Raw genomic sequence first — 23,843 nt, forward strand, 5'->3', positions numbered from 1 at the left:
TTCTCCAGCTTCTTTAGGGGATGCTTTCCACTTTCCAGCTTCTTTCCACTTTCATCTCCTGCTCCAAAACACACAGATCTGAAAAAGAAAGCACAATCTATTGTGGCTCCTTTTGGAGCCCTATTAGGATTTTAATGAAGTACCATGTTTTATTTGCATTTCTTTTACCCCTTCTCCAATATACACTGCACACGTCCTGGGAAAATGCAAATTCCTTCCATATATTTTAACCTCCATAACATTATATTAGCCAAATTAATTTTACACAAGGTGTAACTGCCTCCTCCGTGCCCACAGAGTTTTCATGCACACCCACCAAAGCAACAATCTGATCCCCCAGAGCCACCCCAAAGCTCAGTGCTCCCATCAGCTAACATTCCTTCCCTACCATCAGCCAATATCATATCTGCTACTTCGTTGGAGAGGTGTACACCATCTTGAATAACTCAGGTACCAAATATGGCATTTTTGGTGGGTAACTGCTTATCCTCCACATTCCCACATATCTTCTTGTTAACCCAGAGAGGTCTGGGTTAAGTTGCAGCCTTTCAGACCAGTTTAAAGTCAAATCTGCCCTAAACCTCTCTATGCTCTGATGATTTAGTCAACACCCTTAGAAAATCTCAAATCATTTTATCCAGGTGTACAATAGCCATTTCAGATGGCTGCTTCCTGTCTGCCAAAGACTGTAAGAAGGAGCCTTAGCTGGTTCCAAGGCATGCCACTCTTGCCAAGCCAATTCATAATTCATCTCTCCACCATCCCCAGCTCTGAGCCTCCAGGGAAACTGGCTGCCTCTGTGTGGGCCCAATGCCCACAGATCCAAACAGCAATTCTCATGAACAGCTTCCTTGCTCCCTGTAGAGTGCCCTTCCATCCAGACCAGCTTAGAGCAACCTCACTGCTGAGAACATCCAGGGGCACCAGCCTCCATTGATAGGTATAACCCATTGGACTCCTGTTCCTAGCAATGCTGTGGATGTAACCACTCAACTGCCAAATGAATGGGATCCCACTTCAGCAGGGGGACCTCAATAATACATGTTCCTTGACATTGCCACAAAATTAGATGTCCTTTCCCTGTGCCACCTATAGTAGGCAATTCTACTGCTCTGATTGGGCAAATCCCAGCCTCCTCACATGCTTGTAGTATTATGACTCACCTTGCCACCCCTTACTTGTTTTATATCACTTGGAAAGTCAGGGTGTCAGATCTCTCTCCCATTTCAGATCCCTAAATTCCAAAGCCCAAGCTAAATCATTCATGGCTGAACGCCTTATTAACACTGATAGAAACCAGTCCTCCAACCCATGCCACCACAGATTGTAGTATCAAATTCTGAGAGGGCATGCCCGCTGCTCTCAAGTGGAGTAGACTACGTTCCCCCACACTCCAAATATACACCTGAATGGTCAAGATGCTAGTTGTTTTGCACTAATACAAAATTGGTCAATCAAGAACCAAACTTCCAGAGGTCTAATTGTGCCCCAGTGGGCTCTGTGCCAGATCCCAACACAGGTCTTAGATTCTGCCCAGCTCATACTCTGAGTGACTTGAAGAATTGGCCATTATCAGTGCAGACCACTGCCAGAATTGTTTTTCTCACCCAATTTCATTCTTGCATGTAGTCACTGCCATTAGGACATGAAAAAAACTTCTATAGGGTTACGATCCTCTTCCAGATCCAGTGACCATAGCTTGCCCTGGTGGAAACCCCAGACATATTCAAATCAGCTTTCAGCTCCAACTCTGGCATCCGATCCTCCCTTCCCTTATGGCACTGATTCAAGGATTGTCCAACACTCAGGAAATTCTCTTTGTCTTAATTTTCCTATCTAGCAGTAAATGAGAAGGCTGCAAACTGCCAAGTGCAAAATACCCATCCCTAGGGCACCTCCTGGGGTATGAAATTGAATATGGCCAAGCTTGTAGTTCATGCAAAGTGTAATTCTTGAATGCCCCAGCTCTCCTAGACAATTTCTGCAACCCTTTCAGGTTTTTAGCAGTGAGTAGAGGTACCTGCCTGTCTTTAAGTCAGTTTCCAGACAAGCCAGTCTGATGAGGTGGATGGGGCTCTCTATGTTTCATTTGCTGGCAGAACTCCTAGTCTACCAGCAAATGTGCAATGAAATCGATAGGCTTGTATCCTCTCTTGAATTCAGCCTTGATATGTATCAAAGTGGCTCACCACCTGTAAATGTTGTCATAACCAAGCTGTAACACATGGGCTCCAGTTACCCAGTGTCAGATGGGGAAAGGACTTATGGCATGCTCCCTCTGTGGGTCTGTCTCTACCCTTAGTCTGTGAGGAAGGAGAAAACCATCTCCCCTCTTTGGGATAACCATATATTCTTTCCCCAGGGATAAATTCCTTCCTCTGCCCTCTCTCCTTGTGGGCTACAAGTGAGCACCTACCCTCCATCATGCTCCTCCCAGTTTCAGAAGGAGGGGAGACTCTTAATGGAACCACTACCCTTTTTTCCCCACCAGTCCAAGTAACCCCCGTCCCCGTCGCCCCACTGCCTTGAGGTTGCAGGGTTTGCATTTTGCCATTGTGACAGGGTTGGGCCAGATGGCTACAGGAGAGTGATAGAAGGCAGATATATTAACCCCAGGTTAAGTAGGTCCCTTTTCCCTGAGTAAGGTAACAGGGAAGGTTCCAGAATAATCAGGAACCTTCTGGAGACAATTAAGACAGACAGGCTGATTAGAACACCTGCAGCCAATCAAGAAGCTGTTAGAATCAATTAAGGCAGGCTAATCAGGGCACCTGGGTTTAAAAAGGAGCTCACTTCAGTTTGTGGTGCACGTGTAAGGAGCTGGGAGCAAGAGATGCTTGGAGCTGAGAGTGAGAACGTGGACTGTTGGAGGACTGAGGAGTACAAGCATTATCAGACACCAAGAGGAAGGTCCTATGGTGAGGATAAAGAAGGTGTTGGGAAGAGGCCATGGGGAAGTAGCCCAGGGAGTTGTAGCTGTCGCACAGCTGTTCCAGGAGGCACTCTAGACAACTGCATTCCACAGGGCCCTGGGCTGGAACCCGGAGTAGAGGGCGGGCCCGGGTTCCCCAAACCTCCTAACTCCTGGTCAGACACAGAAGGAGTTGACCTGGACTGTGGATTCACGAAAACTCCCAAATTGAGGGCTGCTGTGAAGCTCCAAGGTGAGCAAATCCGCCAATAAGTGCAATTCTCACCAAAGTAGAGGAGGAACTTTGTCACACCATGTTCTTGGGTCAGACTAGGATCAGGACCACTTTATATATATGGATGCAGGAGAAGGCCAAGAGGAAAAACATTAATGTTCAATGAACTGTTTGATTTGTATAGTCCTATGACTTTAAATCTCCAGGTTTAGGTTCTCATTACAGGCAAAATAATCACTAATGTTCTTCTCCTATAACAACTGATCAATTATCGGTAATAACTTGTCTGTCTCAGACAAGGGTTCATTTGATTCCTAGTGTCAGTATCACAGTTGCTATGCAAATACAATAAACTATCATGTTTGATATTTCATAAATATTACTGATAAACTATGTAATATGTATTTTGTGATCTTTTCCTGTGAGAGTGGTTCTAAATGCCTTTTTTTCAGTGCCAAAGAAAGGACAGCAGTGATGTCTTATCAAGACACTGCAAAGCCATTTGCTTTTACAAATGCAGATGCAAAGATTATTTGAATCATACAGTAATAAAAGGTTAAAAAAGTTAAACCTCTAATGAGCCATTTAAAGAAGGATATGAGTAATATTTAAAACTTTGCTGTATATGACCTTGACAGACAGCCAATGCAGAACATCACAGAGGAATGTACAATGAAACCAATGTGGAAAGGAGAGAGGGTTGGGTATTTTTTAACATATATTATTTCTAGGAGATTTTTTAGTTGATTTCCTTCATTCTCAGTGAGAAAACTGGTTCAGCTCAAATCAAAACTAAGGCTCCCATATCCATGTGGATAGACCCTTGTAAAAATGCAGCGCTCTATTGTCTTGAGTAGGACTCTAAAGGCATCAGGGAGGATCCGATTGCAGCTTTATGGCACCTCCCTTCACCCCATATTCAAGCTCAACAAAAACTATTTGCAGTTTGAAAAGGACCTATTCACTTTTAAAACCAAAGTGCTATTGTTAGAAGAAGATATACTATGTTTGCACAGCTCTCGTCCTGCAGACAGTGGCCAGGACTAAAAGCAACAGTGATAAATATTGCTCTATGGAAAAAGCTGTTCAACATCTATCTAAGGGACTTACATGGTTCCCATTAGCATCTGAGCACCTCAAAATCTTGAACGTGTATACCCTCACAACACCCCTACGAGGTAAAGGTCACAAGGTTCTCATGTAATTTTGTGGTTGACCCCCAATAAAAATACAGAAGCAGTCACTATGTGTGAAATTCATTCATCATGGTACCAGGGGCTAGAACAAACTCTTTCCCACCATGTAAGCCCCACATAGAGCTAAGTCAGAGATACCTTAATTGAAGTGACAGCACAAGTATAAAGTCTACAGAAAGGTTGTCCTACTGGCACTGCAGGTGGGAGGCCGGGGGCAGATGGGGAAAGGGCCAAAGGATTCCTCTTTACGTAGTGGCTGCTACAAGTGGCATGGCGCGGCTGGGATTGCTACTTTCATCCAGCCAGCTGAAGTGATGGTCCTGAAGCACTGGAATCCCACATGGTCTTGTCTCGGGTTTTGAGAGGCGAGGTTCACTTCTCCAACTCACCCACTCTTGTTTCAAATATCGCCTGACTACTCAAGGCTTTTGCGAGAGAAATAGATTCAACATAAATGAAAAGATAAAATGTGATGCGGTAAACTGAAGAGGAATATTTATGACTACATTTGATTTCCACTCACACCCACCATGTAATCGCTTCAGCTACGAAAGCCTCTGTGAAAGTCTAATCTTTAAGGTCCTCAGAATCTCTCAGAAATGATCAGTTACAAATTTTAAAAAGCACCTTGTGTACTTGTATTAGCAACTCACCATACACTGCAACAAGAAGATGTTGCTATAGAAACACCCTCCCTCATACTTTAACCATTCACTGCTGGTTCTGAAGAGACACAGAGGAGCCTGAATAATGACTAATGACACTGAATAATGACTAATAATGAATAATGACTAATGATCATGGATGCAAGCACTTTGCTGCATTTTGGTCAAAACCTCTTCTGACTCAGTCAAAACTCTACTGGTTTTCATTATTTTTCTCTGTTCCTGTTTGAGGTGTTCAGATGCATTAGTAATGAGCACAGTACAAGAGACCAAATAGACTAGAATAGAATTAGCTGACTGGCCAGACAAGTCTTATTTAACAAACTTATAAAATAGTTTGGGATCATTTGCCTTTAGCCTGATTTCGTTTTTCATTGAGATCGTTTTTATATACAGTATTTCCTTGCCTGCATCTTGTTCTACTTGTTGAAAAGTTCACTGAAATGTAGATGAATTTAAAGGGCTGAGTCTTGCTTTCTCTTAAGAATTCCTTCTTGAAACTGAAAGAAGTGCATTAACTTTTTTGATTCCCTAAATAGTTAAAGGATCTTTTTATTCCTCAGATTCCCAATAAAAAAAGTGGTTTGATAGACACGTTTTTGAAAAATTGCACCTCAAACTTTTCTGTAGAGTATACACTGTATAGCATCAAATTGTTCCTTCATCAATAAGGATTAATTATTAATTATTATTATTTGTAATACAAATGCCTAGAAGTCCCAACCAAGATTTGGGATCCTCTATGTTAGTCATTGTTTAGATGTATAGTAAGAGTAAGTCCTGTTTTGCAATAGATGCTGTCATAAATATAAAGGGAAGGGTAACCACCTTTCTGTATACAGTGCTATAAAATCCCTCCTGGCCAGAGGCAAAATCCTTTCACCTGTAAAGTGTTAAGAAGCTAAGATAACCTCGCTGGCACCTGACCAAAAATGACCAATGGGGGAACAAGATACTTTCAAATCTGAAGGGGGGGGGGATTTCTGTCTGTCTGTGTGATACCTTTGCTGGGAACAGATCAAGGATGCAAGCTTTCCAACTCCTGTAAAGATAGTAAGTAATCTAGATAGAAAATGCGTTAGATTTTCTTTTGTTTTTTGGCTTGTGAAATTCGCTATGTTGGATGGAATGTATATTCCTGTTTTTGTGGTTTTTTGTAACTTAAGGTTTTGCCTAGAGGGATTCTCTATGTTTTGAATCTGATTACCCTGTAAAGTATTTTCCATCCTGATTTTACAGAGGTGATTCTTTTACCTTTTCTTTAAATAAAATTCTTCTTTTAAGAACCTGATTGATTTTTCATTGTTCTTAAGATCCAAGTGTTTGGGTCTGCGTTCACCTGTACCAATTGGTGAGGATTTTATTATCAAGACTTCCCCAGGAAAGGGGGTGTAGAGCTTGGGAGGATATTTTGGGGGAAGAAATCTCCAAGTCGTCTCTTTCCCTGTTCTTTGTTTAAATCGCTTGGTGATGGCAGCATATCAGGTTTTTAACCTAAGCTGGTTCCCAAGGCAAGAAAGAAATCTGTGCCTTGGGGAAGTTTTAACCTAAGCTGGTAAGAATAAGCTTAGGGGGTCTTTCATGCAGGTCCCCACATCTGTACCCTAGAGTTCAGAGTGGGGAAGGAACCTTAACAGATGCAATAAACACAGGATCGGAGGGGAAACAGGCACAGAGATTTGCCCACAGTCACACAGCAAGTCAGAGGCAGGAACAGAACACAACCTCTCTCAGGCCCAGGTGATTATTCTATTCAGTAGACTATTACCTCTCCAGATTATCTCCTCCTTTTCTTAAAAGAGTATGTTGTACTTTTAATCGTGCAAAAGCATATTCATTTTTGTCCTCAAGAGGTGTATGGAGAAAAGCATTGATCTACAATCAACCTGCTGTATGCTTTGTGCCTGCAGTAGGGCTTTTAGGCAACATTTTCCCACTATTGCTAATACCAGGGCAGCTTCACTAGTGGTAATAATGTTGGAAATCCTTGTATAGACAATGCTAGTGTCATTATTTTTAACACTGTGTCATTTAATATCTATTCAAAGCAGGTGCAAACAATATGGGTGTTAAAAATGACAGCAGCCATAGGATCTCTGGGTAGGCTGGCGGCCCCAGTATGTTTCTCCCTTGGGAGAAATCTGTTCCCCAAAACCCTAATATAGATCACCAGGAGAGCCTTTTTGTCTCTTTACTTGTTAGATTCAGGAAGCAGCCTCTTATCTGATGCAACAGAAATGTTCCACTACTTTTTTCTCTGCACTCTCCTTATATTTTTCCTCTCTCTCTGCCTCTCTCTCCCTGCATTCCTGAGATATAAGGTATGACTACACTGCAAAAAAATACAGATATGTCTTTTTACCTGTTAGCTCATTTGGGTTAAACTAGCAATGAAGACAGGGCAGCTTGGGTTAGAGGAACCTGGAGCTGAACATGAGCTGCTAACCCAAGTTAAGAGTTGAGTTGCTGTGTCTTTACTGCAGTTTTAACCCATTAGTTAACATGGGTTAGCTAACTCAGTTAAACAGCTTTTCTGCCATGAAGACATACCCATCCTAGTGATACAAGATGTTTTATTTTGTGACTACCTATACCAGGAGTTGACAAACTACAGCCGGTGGGACACATCCGGTTCATCAAACCATTTAACGTGGCCCTTAGCTCCCACCAGGGAGCAGGGTCGGGGGCTTGCCCCACACTGTGCGGCTCCCAGGAAGCAGCCAGCATAACCCCCCTAGGGCTCCTACGTAGTACACAGAGGCATCGCCAGGCAGCTCTGCCCACTGCTCCATCTGCAGGCGCCACCCCCACAGCTCCTATTGCCCGTGGTTCCCAGCCAGTGGGAGCTGCAGGGGTGGCACCTGCGGACGGGGCAGCGTGCAGAGCCTCCTGGCCGTGCCTCGGAGCCGGAGGGGGGACATGCTTCTGGGAGTTTCTTGCGGTAAGCGCTGCCTGGAGCCTGCACCCCTCCCCCCCTCCCCCCCACTCCAATCCCCTGCCACAGCCCTGATCCCCCTCCCACCCTCTGAACCCCTTGATCCCAGCCCAGAGCCCCCTCTTGTACCCAAAGCCCCTCATCCCCAGTCCCACCCCAGAGCCCACACCCCCAGCCAGAGCCCTCATGCCCCCCCATGCCTCAACAGCCTGCTCCATCCCTGATCCCCCTCCCACCCTCTGAACTTTTTGGTCTCAGCCCGGAGCACCCTCCTGCACCCCAAACCCCTCATCCCCAGCCCCATCCCAAAGCCCACACCCCCAGCAAGAGCACTCACCCCCTCCTGCACCCCTACCCCCAATTTTGTGAGCATTCATGGCCTGCCATACAATTTCCATACCCCGATGTAGCCCTCAGGCTAAAGGTTTGCCCACCCCTGACCTATACTCTGCTCTTCCCTGCTGAAGAGTTGTCTTCTGATAGGAAACCTTTTACCTAGCATGGTTTTCTGGTGAGTGGCCCCTTTCAGTATTCTAGTAGCTACGGTATTCTAAAGTAGGCAGTTTGCAATTGGCTGTTGCTAGCTGCCTATCACTTTCTTGTAGTTGTATAGTACTTTTATTATCAGATTAATCAATCTGATAAATAAAAGTATTCTTAACTTCTGTTGTTTTCAGCTTTTTTGTTTCTTATCCCTGAGAGGATGGCACATTCTCACAAGTCCCTTATTGTTTTTCTTTTCTCTTGTTATGGTGAAAATTTCTGGAAATAAGAAATGGGCTATCCCCCGCCCCATATTTAATTAAAAATGCCAAATGAACTATTGTTCTCAAAGTATTTTTGCCAATGCATAGACCTGGAACATCAGAATGTATTAGCTAGATCAGTGCTTTTAGCAGACCTTGCAAGATTTACAGGATGGAAGTCTTTAATTTAAAACACACCATTTATCCACTTCTAATGTGTCTCACAGTATCACAAAGTAACTCAGAAATTAGCTGGTATCCTGACAACTGCTTCTGTAATTTCATCTTTAAATTTGTTTCTTTATATTAAATAAATAACTCCCATACAGAACATTTACAGGATACGTGTGCGGGCAGAAGAGGAAAGAAGGAAATTTTTCTTTTAAAAAAATAATTTCTTTTTACATCACTAATATTACCATATGTCTAGCTGGTTATTATATGGTAAATAGGACAATACAGTGTAGCTATCTATGTAATAATTACATGATTTTGAAGGTTAATTGGTAATAAAATTTGAAATGTCCAAGCTGTTCCAATCATAATTGTTATAGCATTTTCAGAATAAAGATCTCATAAGTAGTGAACTGCAACAGACGTCCCACTTTTGCTGCAGTTTGTCTCAGGAAGTCTGGCAAACTCTGCTGGGCCATCTGTCGTATTCAGATCAGGCAGATACGGATTTTTCAGAGAGAGCTGGGAAGTAGGGCAATGCATTCTGGGGCACTCCTGATCTGGGAAAGTCAAAACCTGTGAGAGATTGGAAAAGGGCAGATGCAGAAGCAGAGGAATTGCCAATACTGAAATTCTTCACATAAAAATTTATCACAATTGGCTATGTGTTGAAGCCAGATAAAAGGAGGTGTGGATTATGGGTCTTGACTGGGCTTTGGGCGGTTAGGGTGCTAGCTAGGGAAAAGGCATTGGGAGTAGTAGAGAGGGAATTGAGGGTCATTGTAATGAAAGGACCCAGTCAAAATAAGGGAAAAAAATCTCACTGGGTTGAGAAGAGAGAGTGAAGTCTGAAATGGAAGTGGGAGGAAGAAAGAATTCAGAGGCTTGGGTGACCTTCAGATAAGTATTAAGCCTGTCTTGGTCTTATCAGAGCTGACCTCTCTCAACCTTTTGCCACTTGCCCAGTGCTAATTGTTACACTGCAGCTTCAGAGACAGAACCAATTAGACCTTCATCCTATTATTCCATAGTGTTTATTATGTAATTACATGTTGAATAGTGACAATGTGAATATTTCACAATTTAACGTGGCTATTGTAGATTTGGCTTCACCTAAAGAAAGAATTTCTGTAATAGCCACATATTCATTATTTTTTGCTCTAAGATGCACTACTGATGTACAACATTTAGACTACAAGCATGAGAAATGTTCAATATTTACACTGCCACTGGAAATTATAATAATGAAATAATTCCATTAGCTAAATTCCAATAATGAGAAACTAGAGAGCTCTCTTTAATTGGGAGTATGCATTTAAGAATAGTTTATGAATCAATTTTTAATGGCCCTCCACATGCCTGAGGGGAACCATTTTTTTTATTGGATTCCGCTGTCCAATAATAAAAAGCTACCTTTGGAGTCTATTAATGACAGTGAGTTTTAACTGTTATTTTTATGTGCATGTACTTCTTTTTGTATATGCCATCTTTCTGCAAGCAGTATTGTCCAGCTCAGAAGAAGCACTTTTATTATTTCAACTAAAAACATCAAAAGTTTGCTCTTATCTTTCTCTTCTTCATCTTAGTACACAATAGTTTGCTAGTAGAACACCAATGCCTTAGACATAACAAAAAATGAAATAAAACACCAAACCCTGAATAGCTGAAGGAGTAAAGTGCTGAAGAGCTGTTCCGTTCAAGTGTTATCAACATCTTCCAACTTACTGTGTATTTTCCTTATTGCTAAAAACAATCCCAAGCATTCTTTTTGGCAGATTAGTAAGGAATTCAAGTAGCAGATGTTCAAATCACTTTTTTATTTTTTGCGTATTTAATCTCCATAAGGATATCACGATGACAATCCGTTGTTAGGTCTTTGTGCTAAATGCTGTAGTTCTATCATCTCAGCATTATAGACAGTGACTGTGATCTCAGGAAATGACTGTGGATATAGTATCTGAAGAACCATCTACCACAAGTTTATTGTGCTGGGTTCCTCTGAGGGCTCCCAAAATGCAGTGGAGGCTGATGCCCAACCTCATCTTTGCACCTCAAAGTATGAAACATTATGCTCTAGGCAACACTCAGCTACTTTTGTATGAGCGGCTGCTGAGCACACGTCTTTTAATCAAACAGCTACCAAAGATAATAGAAGTAGTGACACCACCTCCTCATTCCACTATAGTGAAGCCTGCGCTCTACCTACCTATACAACTTCAATTTGACTTGAATTTACCTACCTACAGGACCTGGATTTGACTGCCGGCATAATCAAAAAAACCTACTGGCTTAGTAATGCTATATGGAAGCCCTGTTAAAAGGGCTTGTTTCTCATTTATGTTGATATGTTACTATACTCATGAAACCATTTAAACGTTTCTTGCTTCCTGTGCCCAGTTGTAGTGATAAGTCATACCTCCCAATTCTGTGAATTCCCAGGCACGGTAATTAGAGAATCCACAGTAAAGTATGATGAAAAGAGAAAGAAAGGCAATGTGATTTATCGGTGCATGCCGTCTCATTCCAAAAGAGCACTAGGTATTTCTAATGGCAGTCAAACCGGTAGCACATTAACATGTTTAGTCCCACTATACCTATAATAAAATAAAGTAATAATAGTAATAATAATTAATAATACCTTGCTTGTATATAGTGCTTTTCCCCTTTAGATCGTCACATTCTTTACTGGATTAATCCTCACGTTATGACCATATAATTGGCTGAGTTCAAAGCTTTGTGGGGAATACATAATATTCATATTGGGAAGGGTTGCAGGGCTGGAACTTTTGAGCTCTATTCCAGTCTCTACCACTGATCTGGCATATGATATTAGGTGAAATATTTAACTTCTGTGTGTGCCTCAGTTACCAATCCATAAAATGGCTATAACAGTACTCATCTGTCTCACAAGCCATTGGGAGGCTTAATTAATTCATTAACATTTTAAAAAACAATTTGAGATCCTCAGATTGAAGAAACACTGCAGTGTAATTGCAAGGTAGTGTTACTTTTTATTGATTTCATTTATTACTATCCTTACAAAGTGCAATCATACTATTGCTGTGCCACATTTTGGATTATGTCATCATGTCACATCATTGATATGAGATCATGGTTTGACATTTATCATGCAAAGCATATAAAATCTGCATTACTTGGAAGCAGTTTCAGATTGGGAAACAGTCAGTTTGATGTGGTTTGTATAATAAATTACCAGCCTAGTTTCACAGAGGAAATTATCCAAGAACCTATAATCAGTAAATTGCATAGATATTTTGATAACTATATGTAATGATGGCAATATATGACAGAACTGTCTCAATTCCATCAGCTCTAGAAAAAGGCATAGATGCCCAACTTTTGAATGTAAGAATGCATTTTAATCAGAACATGGCAAACTATCTAATTAACTCATAAATAATACAATGCATCTACAACATAATACAATAGGTATGAACTACATTTACAATGGGTATGAGAAGGTGTGACAGCATGCTGGAAGCTAACAGATGAACCAGCCCTCTGATCACTTAGGCACCAACCAGTTCTCTGGAGAAGAATGATTGGGTATGTGTGGCTAATTAGCTGTCAGGCTGGAAAGGCAGATGAACCAATTAGCCATCAGCTTAGAGGTATAAAAGAAGACACAGGAAGGAAGTGAGGGAGGAAGATCTGGGCGACCTGAGCTTAGTGTATGCTGAGATGTTAAGATAGAGACACTGCAGTTCCTCCCTGACCCTGTGGGAAAGGGCCAGAAACACTGTAAATACTTTGCTGCACAAGACTGTAGTGGTGTTGGTGATGGGAATATAAATAAAATCACATGAAATTCCACCTACTGTCAGAGTCTGAGAGGCTTCAGGGACATCAGAGGATGGGGAGAGAACAGGACCCAATATAGGAGGTCAGAGCCACTGTCATTTCTGTCATTTCTGTAACCCTGTTAACTGATAAAAAAGCCATTTAGCACTTTCTTGGCTTTTATTACTGCTGCATAGGAAGATAATTCTAGTTCTTCTAATCATTCAAAGTATTTGGCCACCTAAGGACCATCTGAGAAAAGGGGTTAGGACATATTTCAGGGTAATGTTACTAGAGTTAGTAGGAGCATTTTCAACTAAATATTTTCCCATCTAAATAGCCAAAGCCGAAACATTTCATGGAGATGTCCATTTTGATAATGGTTTTGAAAGAAGGTTTCTGAAGTCCCCATGCGGTGTGGGGGGGAGCAGGGAAGGGGAAGGACTTTCTCCTGTTACAGAGAGAAAATTTAAATTAAAACCAAATCTTTTTTTCTCTGAAAACCAAATGTTTCAAAGTCCATTTTGTAAGATCACTCAAAAGGTTTTTCTTCCCCCCCCCAATATGAAATAAAAACAAATGTCAAAACTTCAAAAATCGTCACAAAACAGAATTGCTATTCTCTGGCCAGCTCTAAATGTTACATTTTAAAAATACAAATAATTGCAGAGAGTAAACTATGTTTTAATTGAGAGTGTCTTGGGTCAAATTCATCCTTGGGTTAACCCAATTAACTTAATGAAGGATAAATTTAGCTCATTACTTTTTTTATTTACTTTAGTATTGGAGATTATTTAACGGCTGGATGAAATACATTTTCATTTGTTTATGAAAATATGGATCCTAAGACTTATTAATCTATTCTTGTGTTTTTCTCTATAAGAGAAGCTTATGTTGCTTCTTAGATTGATCTCAATCATCCAGTGTTAACGTTCAGAGTCAGACAAACAATTCCAAACCAATAGCAGTAGAAATACGATTGCAAGGAACTCAGCACACACAGACACGTTTATACAGAGAAAGGGAGCGAGAGAGAGAAACTAACCAAGATGTAGGTTGACTTAACTATTAATTTAGAATGGCTCTCTCAGCATGAACCACAATCATGAAATCTATAGGAGCAGAAACTACAATCAAGATATCAATATGGTGCATAAAATATTTTATAATAAAGAACTTATTGAAGATACAATACACTTTCACTAGTCACAGATTTTTGTAATTGTGAACAGGTGTTCTACATCTGATTGTGCTACATCATTGATACTTTGCTATTTCATAGACCCTTTAAAAAATCTTACCTCTCATGTTATTTGAGGGCCCAATTCTGCTTCCATTGAAGTCACTGGCAAAATTCCCATCAAACCCTGTGGGAACATTCGCCTGTTGAAATAATTCATGATTGCTTCTGAAATACCCTAACTAGAATATGAATAAAAGTGTGAGGATTGTAAAATATACATACTGGAGCTGTTTGGAAAATGTGGGGGTTTTCTTTGGAAAATTAAGTGTTTTTTTTCAAAAATTAAAGAAAAGTTGTATTTTTGACACAAAAACAATCAAAACTTATGGAGGGAAACTGCAAATGTTCTAGAACTGCCTGGAATCCCCTCCTCACCCCCACACCACCACCATCCGAAAATTTTGACTTTTCTGTTGAAACACTTTTTTGTTGTCGTTTTTGACAAAAAATAAATATACCTTTAACAAAAAAAAAATGTAATCAAAAAACAAAACAAAGAAACCCCTCAGTTTTCAAGAGCTTGTGTGCACACAGATGGATTGATCTTTTTTTAGTTCTTGATTCTGCATAATTGAAGTCAATGGGAGTTTTGAACAAGATCAGGCCTCTCTGAACTAAATAGTCCCTTTTAAGGTACATGGAAGTTTCCACAAATAATCATAGAATAACCCCCTACATTAATTCCCTAAGATATGAGTACCAAAATATAGTTTTAAATATCTCCATTGGTGACAACCACATAGCCTAATGTGGCATCTTAATTAATTGTTTAGCTTCATTTTAAAAATTAAAAGATTTTCTTAACAGTTACATTTTCTGGCTAGAGCTAATGGCTATTATTTCTTATTCCGTCCTTGTTGGCTAATAAGAATGATTGGTCCCTGTCCTCCTATAACATTCCTTTATGTACTTGTAGACAGTTATCATGCTTCCCCTGTGGTCATTATGTTTGGGTACTGAACATCTGTTCAAAAGTTTATTGATGCTAAAGATAGCACCATTTGCTCATGGGAGTTATAGAACACTGCAGCATGCAGCCATTCTGGGAAGCCTACCTGTTAGAAGGTCACTTCATTAGAAAACCAGAGACAAAACAAGTTCCTGACCCAAGAAAATATATTTTTAAAATATTGAATTTTCTGAAGGTTTGGGTTAATTAAGTCATTGGACTCTATGTCAATTTTCTATTCGATGGGGCAGGTGGAATAATTTGCTAAAATATATATTTTTGTAATATTTATTAAACAAAAATATGGATCTTCCCTGATCTACATTTGATCGCTATATTTTTTGACATCCCAGTATGCAAGTAAAGATTTTTGTTTATGTATATACATTTTGTTCCAAGCTCCCACGAGGGTTTGACATTTCTATATTGCAGGGGTTCTCACACTGGGGGTTGGGACCCTTCAGGCGGTCATGAGGCTATTACATGGGGGCTCATGAGCTGTCAGCCTCCACCCCAAACCCCGCTTTACCTCCAGCATTTTTAATGGTGTTAAATATATAAAAATGTGTTTTTAATTTATAAGGGGGGTCGCACTCAGAGGCTTGCTATGTGAAAGGGGTCACCAGTACCAAAGTTTGAGAACCACTGCTATATTGCCTATCATGCTTGATAGGGAAGTATTACAAACCTGGCAGGTGCTGACAAGGAAGGAATTAGTTAATGAAGCAGGGTATTAATTATAAAGTTCATGTCCCTTTGTTTTGATCCCTGCTTTGTCTAAAAGCAATTTGCAGGTAAGAAGCACTTCTTTTTGAAGTCTAGAAAAAAAGAGATGAAGTTCAGGGCAAGATTTAAAAAATAAATTACTTCAAGCTAGAGTACATCCTGATGTACAGATCATTTTTTCTTTTATTAAATAATTAATGCCAGCTTCACCAGCATGTTTAAATCCTCTAAAGATAAGAAATAATTAAGTTAACACCACCCAAAATGATATGTAACATCTCACTCAGTGAGAATTTTAAAGTGAGAACAAGGAGAATGAAATTATTAGAAATCACCCATTTTTTTGAAAGTTTTAGTCAGTCATGTTCACACAGATGCAAGTAACACCACACTTTACTGAAGCTGTTGTATCATCTGTTAAAATAAGTATCGTAGCTGCCAGCAAGTTAATGAATTCTCAGCTAGCACCCACGCACTGCACTTCTGGCTTTTCCTTTTTCACTTCAGGCCCCAACAATATACTCTGCAAATCTGATAATGATTAAACAATTCCCATTAGAATATGTAAATGAATATCTGCCATCATCAACCAAAAAGTTTTTTAAATGAAAGTATTATCGCTTTAACCTTCTCATGCAGCCAAAAAATTCATCGCCTTGCACTATAATAAAGAAGTAACTCTTAATATTGCAATAAGTTTGCACACAAATAGAGCAGTATAGTGATGTTTCACTCTATCTAAAAGCCACTGGAAGTTTAGCAGCCAGAATGCTGACACCTTTCCAACTGGCATAGGGTTGGCCAACTGGCGCAGTATTTATGAAAGGTATATTCATATATGCACAGTGCTAAACTGCCTACTGTGAATAAGAGAAAAAGAGACAAGCAAAAGCATTATTGAAGCAGAGCCTGGAGAAACAGCATCACAGAGATAGAGACAATGAAGGGGTTGTTGTCAGGAAAAGAATTATGAAAGCCTGAAGCCCTGTAGAAAGGCTGGCGGATGGACACATACTGCTGCCGATAGCAGCCCAGGACAAAGTATCAGGATATTATTCGTAGCTGGAAAGGTTGTTAGAACCCAGTTAGGTAGATTAGGAGAGCTGCAGAGAAAGGATTAACAACTATGAATAAAGTCTAGACAGCAGGGAGGTGGGTGGAAAATCTGCAATCCACTAGTATCTATCTATTATCTATTTATACTAATTTCTAATACCCCAGTGCAGAAATAGTGCCATAGGAGATAATCTTTGAGATATCATGCAGGTTTATTTTCTTTTAAATTTTGCATTACATTATAGAAGAAGCATCCTGTTAATTTGTTTGTCCATCATGGTTGGATGAAAGGACAGATAGTGGGGGAAGGGGTCATAGGCAACTGGTTGTGGTTGAGGTTTACTGGGGCTAGGAAATGGGAGTTAAACCCTGGCAAAAATTTCAAATAATCTTTCCAGACCAGATCAGGTAGGAGGAAGAAAAAGAGAGGCATGTATTGTGTCCCCAGTGTCAAAAGCCTGAAATGGCCTCTGAATATGGAAACCCCTCTGCTTTCCTGGATGCCAAAAGCCCCTAATGATTCTTCCCCAGCTAGCTAAACCTCCAGGTTTTCCCCTCAGCGACTTCTCTATTTAAGGTACATATTGTCAGTTACAAAATTCTTACTGACATATCACAGAGGTTGGGAGCTGTGTGAAGTGGAGAAACATTCCCATTCTTAGACATCTTGAATTTGCTCTCAAAATAGATACTACTTGCAAATTATCATGAGTGCATTGTTAATTTATCCATAGGGGCATTAGAAGGGAGCTCCACTGTATATGGGTTAATCAAGATCTAACCTACTAAGAAGTCAAAGCAGGAAGTCCTTTCTCAGGCCTATGTTATATTGTTGGATCATATTAAAGAAGTTCTGTATTAAAATCACAAATGAGTTTGATTCCCCATAGTTTAAATTCCAGCGTATTACTAATTAAGAGGTCTCTTGGTTTTTGGTACTGTTTCTCTCCCTCTATGTGTTAAACTTGGAAGCTGCTAATTGCGTTAGTACATTCTAAGACAGAGTCTGTTCTCAAAGCAATTCTTTGTAATAACAGCTACTCACACAGAGAGAGACTCAAAGCAATACTCTGTAACAACAAGGAACAGCTCCCAGAGACTCCCCGCCCTTTTGTTGTATTCATCTTGCTTTGCTAACAATTGTGATTATAATAGAGATAGAGGATGTATGTGGATGGATGCTTGGTGTGGATAATAACTGAATGATCAGGGAGGTGCCAGCCTAAGAATCCAGTGTCTATCGGCTGAAGAAGGCGTCAAGTGGAAATAACCGGAGGACCCCTGGAGGGCAGACTGGAATCCACCCAACAGCCTCAAGAATGGGAGAACCAAAGAACAAGATAACATCTAGCAGCATGGAGCCGTCAGGAATGTGCTATCTGCTGATTGATTCAGCAACAGCATGATGAAGCAATTCCCATAGACTGGCATAGGAAGAAATTCCTATAGAAATGGACTCTAGAAAGTGAGAACTTTGGGGTCTGATTCTGCAAACCAACTTCCAGGAACATCAGATGAGCATCTGACAAGGCCCTGCTCCCTCCTCATGTCCAGGCCACCTGGCCAGTGGCTTGGCATGAGCAACTCTAAGGCTGGTAACTATGATAACAACCTTGCAGAACCTGTGCGTGTGTGTGTGTGTATGAATGAATGTATGAATAAATATGAGATTGAATGGAATGTTATAGCTATAACTAACTGCTTGCTATGATTCTTTATATATTCACAATAAATGTGGTATTTTGCCTTTTCCCCTTTAATAAGATCCTGCTGGTTTTTATTTTATTGGTATAACAATATCCCTATGGACATACCTGACAAGATGTCCCCCTCTCTGAGTTTATTATGTATTATTTTGTCAAGGAGAATTTTGACTGCCTTTTCGACAGAAGAACCTGGACTTTATCCCACAAAGCCTGCAGACCTGCTAGGGTCTCCAGGTCATCCACATGAAGGTCCAGTCTTTTTGCTTGGGGCATGGGGCCCATTAGGCTCATCTCTTATTGGTGCTTGGACCTGAGGAAGTTAATCAATTTTTTGCTTTGTTTGTGTAACCCACTGGTGAGTATGTGTTAGTCTCCTCACTATGCCTGACACTGGACACTGGAAGGTGGCAATGCAAGCCTTGCTCATCCCAGCTATTCTACTCATTCTCCATGTCCTACCCACCACCTCACCAAATGGGAATGATGGTGGGGGGTTGGAAGCAAATGCTGCTGTGGAAGGAGCTGACCCACATTCCCATGAGAAGAAAAATATCTGAGAGTGGTGCCCTCAGTGGAAGGTCTCTGCAGCATGTGAATTCCAAAGGCACAACACCATAGGCACCAACTTTGTGGGTACTTGGGGCTGGAGCCCCATGGGAAAAAAATAATGTATGCTCAGCACCCACCAGCCACAGCTGTTTGGTGGTGCTCCTGATACAGCTAATGGGGGGTGCCGCCAAACAAGTGATTGGGGACGCCACCAAACAGCTGTTTGGCGGCTCGGGGATGGTCTTTGGGGAGAGCAGAAACGAGTGAGCGGCAGACAGGGGCCTCAGAGAAGGGGGCAAAGTGGGGGTGGGAAGAGGCAGAACAAGGGTGGGGCCATGGAAAAGGGGGCAGACTGAGAGAAGGGCATCAAGGAAAAGAGGCGGAGCAGGGGTGGATCACCCCTAGGGAAAAGTAAAAGTTGGCACCTATGCACAACACGGCCCTCACTTTTAATTCAGGCAAGTTCCTCACAGAAGACAATGCACCAAACTTTGAGGTCCTTACTCAGCTTTTACGCAGACAAAATCCAGTCACAGTTTATTATCTGACTTGTGTGCATGAGGTAGCAAGACAATATCAATAACATTTAAGGTTTTTATTTTGTGAGACATAGGAACCATCATATGCCATGTTTCTCTGTAGCTTGTCTGCTGTTACTGGGAAACCCTCAAAAGTAGATAAAATAACTGTTATGTATGTTCTGAACTGCATACACTTTACTGTCTGCTCTTACAGTAACAGTATCTGCCCTGAACTATGTAAAAATAATTACATAAATGTAGGTTTCAGAGTAGCAGCCATGTTAGTCTTTGTCCGTAAAAAGAAAAAGAGTACTTGTGGCACCTTGGAGACTAACAAATTTATTAGAGCATAAGCTTTCATGAGCTACTGTAGCTCACAAAAGCTTATGCTCTAATAAATTTGTTAGTCTCTAAGGTGCCACAAGTACTCCTTTTCTTTTTACATAAATGGATAATCTTTCTCACAGTGGGCTGAATCTTTACCTGGTATAAATCATTACAGATCCTTTGATTTCAGTGGTGCTACACTGATAATATTTTAAGCACATTCTTCCTATCCAGCATGCAGATAATTGCACAGTTTTTGTAAATAAACATCAAATATTTCTGAAGGAATTGGATAACTCCCAAAAATATGACAATCTAAATATTGTGAAATATTTCCTTATTTTTACTCTGGCTTGAATCAGAAAACCCTTTGACGTAGAGATTTATTCCTTTGCACCCAGCCTGATGTATTACTCTTCTCTACATCCTCTGCTGACTTTACCTTTTACAGCAGTTCAATAGCCCTCTTCTTAGCATCTTACTCCCATGGTGATTTCAATACCTGAGCTGTGATCCTGTGTTTCGTTTCCTTCTTGGCAAAGCAGAGAGAAATGTTTCAATCAAAACTTTTTATTGACAAAAATGCAGATTCAAGTCAAATGAAATATTTTGTGAATTTGTGTCTATTTCATCAAATTGTTTTGTAGTGGGGGATCAAAAAAATTAAAATATACTATTTTAATATAGTATGGTTTAATACTGTATACTATTTTGACATTTTTGAAGAGAAACATTTTGATTCTTTTCAGTTTGAAACAAATTTTCGTTTTGAAACTTACTTCAAACTTATTTAAAAATATAAAAATTTTTAAAAGCTCAATGAAATGAAACATTTTATTTCAGGTTTTGTTTGATCTGAATATTTTTAAACATTTTCATTACACTGAAGATTTCAAAAAATGTTCATAGTGGTTGAACCAGAAACAGAGATAGATATATTTTGGAACATCCAGCAAAACAAAAAATCTGTTATTTGTCTTGATGTCCTGCCCAAACGTCTGCATGAACTCCACACCAGCCCCTCTTCTTAATCAAGCTGGCCCTCAACTTCATTGTGGTATCCCTAGCTCAAGCTGTTTTGTTCATTCCAAAGAAAAATGAGTACTAAATGTGGAGCTATATAGTGAACTAAGTTTAAACTTAATTTAAAATAAACGTTAAAAGCCAGGACAGCCGGGAGCAAGGTGCTAGTGAAAGTTGTGGCTGCCTGATAAGGAAGAATGTGGGTTTTCAAATTGAGACTGCTGCTAGTATGGCTGCAGGTTTCCTCAGTGACAAACTGTACTTACAATTCCAGCAGACCCTGATGAAGAGCGTTTCTCATTCCTTAATGCTTCATGGGAGTGCTGCAGCATCTTGGAATATTTTTCAAGCAGAAAGCCATCATCATGACAACAGTGTAGTAAAGGAGGGCAAAAAATTCTTTCTGGTAGGGAAATAAAGGCATCTTAAGCTTGACTTCAAAAGCGCTCTACAACAAACAGTAGCTGTGAGATACTGTTTCATCTTTGCCTCTGGGATATTATTAAGCCTTTCTAGTAGCTCTAACTGCAGGAGAAGGGATTACAGAAACCGCTACTGTGTAGCTGCCTGCCATACAAATATCTGGAAAAGCAATGATCACTTTTTTTTTACAAGGGCCACTTGTTAGACAGCACAGAAAGCTTAACTTAGAATGAATAACACACCAACAAGAACATGCAAAACACTCACAATTCATGCTGGCCTTTCTAATGCTTTGGAGAATTTTCCCTTTTGTCATTACTGTGTACACAACAATCAGTGCCAGCTGAGGCTGCGCTTCACTGCTACATATATCCTCGCAATGCCATTCACCCTGCTTCAATTAAGGTTGTGTCAGCATTTCCATGACAAATCCTCACTTTCAAGGGGTTACAGCTCAATCATAACAAAATCCACAATTGGCTGAAATGACACACACGGCTGCAACGTTAGAAGCTTTGTGTGTAAGTGCCAGGAGCCTGGAGATGTAAGTGATTAAAGGTGGTTGTATTTATTTGGCACGCCTACTGCTCAGGAATGGCTTTATATTTAAAAAACGGACAGTGCAGAGCCACAGTACTTAATGTGAGCTAATGGCTTAGTTAGTTTGAAAAGAAATAGGACAAGGAATTTTCATTGTTCAGTGCTTTTCCACAGGCCTTTAAAGATTTGTAACACAGACTCAGTGAAGAAGCTGTTAGGATGTATTTAGCCCCAAACAGCCCAAGATCTGTTTCGGTAAGCCCTGACACAATAAATCTAATGATGATTACTGAGTATAATTTTTAGATAGATAGATAGATAGATAGATCACGAACCTACACTGTTTGGTGCATGACATATTTTGCTTTAGGAATATAATCATAAAAAAGAAACTTATTTCCTATAAATACTGATGAAAATTGATTAAGATCCCAGAAGTGGAGACTATATAAATGAGAAGGCTGAAAATGTGATAGGCTGCCTTTCAACTCCAGGTGACTGATTCAAATTGGTCTTTGGTAGTAGTGACAAGGGACATAACCCTTCAATGTGAATATTTGCCAGAGTAAAGCTCATCTATGAGTTCTTGCACAATCAGGTCACAAAGCTGTTACCATCCGACAGCTGCCTGTGTGACCCAAGTGTGTGCTTTCATTCTGGTTCCCAATGGGCAGGTATTCGCCAGCATAATTTACACCAAATGAAACTGTGATTATCAGTCCCCACAGGGTTTGACCAAAGATGGGATAGAGTTCAGGAACATTGATGGTATGGTTAAACTTGCACTGTTACAGCCCATGCCAACCAATTCCATGTTTAAATTAATGGCTTAACTTTTCAATGTTTTAAATCTAGCAGTAGTCACAAACATTACATATCCTGGGCTCCATTTCTCTTTGGAGCAATTGCATGAATTCAGATCTGAGTTTTAGCTCAGAGGGTTTTTTCAGCATTTTAGTTCCATACCTTACTTGCATATGGACTTTTAAGGTAGGATTTTCAATTACAATTCTCATTTTTTTAAATTATTTTAATAAGACAATAAATGATAAAATAATGAGAACTTGCTTTCAGATCAAATAGGTGGCTTTGAAAATCTTAACCTTCTACTTCAAAATATTTAACCTACATGTGAACTATTGTTGAGCTAATCCATCTATTTTAGGAATGATAAGAGATAGGAAAGTTTTCAGTGTTGTTGCAGCCAATCCGTTCCATTTTATAGTAACCTGTGACACTCTGGGTACCTTTCCCAGACCTGAAGAAGTTGGACCAGACATTGGTCCAATGAAATATATTAGCTCACCCACCTGTTCTCTCTAATAGATAGGAATATTATTAATATGCAGATATTTAAAATGCAGATTGGATTGAACAGGGAATGTTGTCACCTCTTTAACTGAACAGGGCAGAAGCCTGCTGGAGACTGACTTCCAAAGAGAACCAGTTAAAGTTGGGTCCATAAATAGCTGCTCTCAAAACAGGTACTTTAGTGCATTTATCATTAGCCTTCCTTCCCTTGAAACACAGCTTTAAATATCAGAGTTCTTTTGATGAATAATAAATACAAATATAAATGAACAAACAATTTTACTCTAGGCTAAGAAGCGGAAAAAATATTAGAGGGATGTTTTTTTTTCTTCTTTTCATTAAGGCAATGTCTTTCACATTTGGAACAGTAAACTCATAAATGAAAAGTAAAACAAAACCAAAAACATATGAGGAGGAAAGATGTCCTTTGTCAGAGTGATCCATGGGATGTATTTGGCATTGGCATTTATTGAGTATACCAGGAACAAACACATTTCCAATTGATTTCATTGGGGGCAGAGTTGCACCCATAGTTTTTAATTTGTATTTCCTTTCTTTTCCTGCTTCCTAGACTTCACACTTCCAGAATACACAGAACCTTGCAGGACACAACTGTCCTTAATGTTACAAAAGCAAATAGATAGCATATTCAAGTGTTAGACTATCCTTATCATAATATATGTGTAATGAAATAGTTGGCATATTCCTCAGCTCATTTTGAGCATGACTGCACAGCTCTTTCTCAGGCTGATGATCACTCTCATAATTAACCCTGACATCAACCCGAATGGGACTTGGAATGGGAG

The 23,843-nt window shown here is 40.1% G+C and overlaps 1 long non-coding RNA gene across 2 annotated transcripts; it reads right to left on the reverse strand.

Annotated features, from left to right (window-relative positions):
* Positions 1–4: 4 nt before the first annotated feature.
* On the reverse strand, positions 5–20,238 carry LOC141983907 (uncharacterized). 2 transcript variants are annotated; one of them, XR_012638565.1, is made up of 4 exons: positions 20,183–20,238; positions 13,965–14,030; positions 12,702–12,809; positions 5–78 (listed from the first exon to the last, which is right to left on the reverse strand). It is a non-coding gene; the product is annotated as an uncharacterized LOC141983907 (long non-coding RNA). The 2 variants fall into 2 exon arrangements; XR_012638566.1 differs by lacking the exon at positions 20,183–20,238 and adding an exon at positions 15,544–15,630.
* Between the last annotated feature and the right edge of the window lie 3,605 nt (positions 20,239–23,843).

This window comes from Natator depressus, chromosome 3 (genome assembly GCF_965152275.1).
Source record: "Natator depressus isolate rNatDep1 chromosome 3, rNatDep2.hap1, whole genome shotgun sequence".
NCBI lineage: Eukaryota > Metazoa > Chordata > Testudines > Cheloniidae > Natator > Natator depressus.